This window comes from Eriocheir sinensis, chromosome 4 (assembly GCF_024679095.1).
Source record: "Eriocheir sinensis breed Jianghai 21 chromosome 4, ASM2467909v1, whole genome shotgun sequence".
NCBI classification, from domain to species: domain Eukaryota; kingdom Metazoa; phylum Arthropoda; class Malacostraca; order Decapoda; family Varunidae; genus Eriocheir; species Eriocheir sinensis.
In genome coordinates this window covers 11,325,597-11,328,096 of record NC_066512.1, presented here as the reverse complement: position 1 = coordinate 11,328,096, position 2,500 = coordinate 11,325,597, and the positions used below count along the sequence as shown (strand labels likewise).

The window sequence follows — 2,500 nt, the reverse complement described above, 5'->3', positions numbered from 1 at the left end:
CGCTCCAATCCCTCAAACTACCGTCCTATTGCTTTACTTTCTTGTCTATCTAAAGCTTTTTAATCAATCCTTAACCGGAAGATTCAAAAGCACCTTTCCACTTCTGACCTTCTATCTGATCGCCAGTATGGGTTCCGCAAGGGGCGTTCTACTGGTGATCTCCTAGCCTTCTTAACTGACTCTTGGTCATCCTCTCTTAGCCGTTTCGGTGAAACTTTTGCTATTGCGCTGGACATATCAAAAGCTTTTGATAGGGTCTGGCACAAATCTTTGCTTTCTAAACTACCCTCCTACGGTTTCTATCCTTCTCTCTGTACCTTTATCTCCAGTTTCCTTTCTGACCGTTCTATTTCTGCCGTGATAGACGGTCACTGTTCTTCCCCTAAATCTATTAACAGTGGTGTCCCACAGGGTTCTGTCCTATCTCCCACTCTTTTTCTGTTGTTCATTGATGATCTTCTTTCCAAAACGAACTGTCCTATCCATTCCTACGCCGATGATTCCACTCTGCATTATTCAACTTCTTTTAATAGAAGACCCACCCTTCAGGAACTTAACGACTCAAGGCTGGAGGCTGCAGAACGCTTAGCCTCAGACCTTACTATTATTTCCGATTGGGGCAAGAAGAACCTGGTGTCCTTCAACGCCTCAAAACACAGTTTCTCCACCTATCCACTCGACACAATCTTCCAAACAACTATCCCCTATTCTTTGACAACACCCAGCTATCACCTTCCTCAACACTAAACATCCTCGGTCTATCCTTAACTCAAAATCTTAACTGGAAACTTCATATCTCATCTCTTACTAAATCAGCTTCCTCGAGGCTGGGCGTTCTGTACCGTCTCCGCCAGTTCTTCTCCCCTGCACAGTTGCTGTCCATATACAGGGGCCTTGTCCGCCCTCGTATGGAGTATGCATCTCATGTGTGGGGGGGCTCCACTCACACAGCTCTTCTGGACAGAGTGGAGGCTAAGGCTCTTCGTCTCATCAGCTCTCCTCCTCATACTGATAGTCTTCTACCTCTTAAATTCCGCCGCAATGTTGCCTCTCTTTCTATCTTCTATCGATATTTCCACGCTGACTGCTCTTCTGAACTTGCTAACTGCATGCCTCCCCCCCTCCCGCGGCCCCGCTGCACTCGACTTTCTACTCATGCTCATCCCTATACTGTCCAAACCCCTTATGCAAGAGTTAACCAGCATCTTCACTCTTTCATCCCTCACGCTGGTAAACTCTGGAACAATCTTCCTTCATCTGTATTTCCTCCTGCCTACGACTTGAACTCTTTCAAGAGGAGGGTATCAGGACACCTCTCCTCCCGAAATTAACCTCTGATTTTGGACACTCCTTTAACCTCTGTTCGGGAGCAGTGAGTAGCGGGCCTTTTTTCTTTTTTTTTCTTTGCGCCCTTGAGCTGTCTCCTTAGCTGTAAAAAAAAAAAAAAAAAGCTGAATTTTCCACAGATGTCAGGTCTAAGCCCAGACCTGACATCTGTGAAGCAGGGAAATACTTTGGAAAAAGATCGTTGGAAATAAAAACAGAACTAGCTCCGAGCCGATTATAATCGGCTAAATATACTATGTACCTAACCCTTTTAGCAATAGAGAAATTAATTGTAATAAGATCGCATACACTCGACACGTGTCTCATCATAGTTTAGGCCAAAGTCTATATACACCAAGTCAAGTCACTGCCTTCAAAACTGCGACCAGCACGCGCAGGGGGCGGTTTGGGTCGGAGCAGCGGGATGAAGTCACTTGAAGCCAGTTCACAGGTGACTAAAGTTGCGGCCGTGCGCGCACTTTGGATGTGCATTCTCGTCTTCTTTCACCGCGCATTCAGGCAAGCCACTGACGAAAAAATATGCCTTTTTTTATTGTGCTATGCGTGACTGTAGTTGCAATGCCTACAAACGGTGGTGTAGGGTGTGAGGGGGCATGTTGAAGTGATTGATTTAAATTAGTCCGCCTTTCTTCGTTTTCTCTAAATCCCTGTTTCTACATTCTCTAATTTGGCTCCAAGCAACGTCACGCATAAGCCACGCCTCCGCCGTATCTCCTCCCACAAAGCTGCGTATGACTTGACTTGGTAAAATATAGACTTTGGTTTAGGCAACCAGAGAACATATATAGGAAAACGAAAGAGAGAAAGAGGGAAGGAAAATGAAAACAAAAATAGACAACGACAGAAGCACACAAATTTAACTAATTAGGCCAAGGCCGCGTAATGCTTGTTCGTGTACTTGTATAGAATTAAAGTTCTTATCCATCATATTTTTTCTTTCACTTTAGCATATATTTCGATTTTCTGTATATCCACTCATAGCTATTATCATAAAGATCCATGATTTCCAGTTCGGGTATCGTTATTTTCATTTTATAATTAGAATAATCTTGATCACTCTGCAGTATATATTTTGTTATTTTACAGCAATTTAAGTGTATTAGTGAGACTGTGCCAGACATCTTAAGATATTCCAAGCTGCATATCAAAAAGT

The 2,500-nt window shown here is 43.6% G+C and overlaps 1 protein-coding gene across 1 annotated transcript in view; it reads left to right on the top strand.

Annotated features, from left to right (window-relative positions):
* Nucleotides 1-621, top strand: part of LOC126982181 (allantoinase-like) — a gene marked incomplete at its 5' end in the record, with an annotated part of 31,076 nt that extends 30,455 nt beyond the window's left edge. The window contains one exon of the mRNA XM_050834026.1: nucleotides 1-621. This exon is cut by the window's left edge and continues 1,083 nt beyond it.
* Between the last annotated feature and the right edge of the window lie 1,879 nt (nucleotides 622-2,500).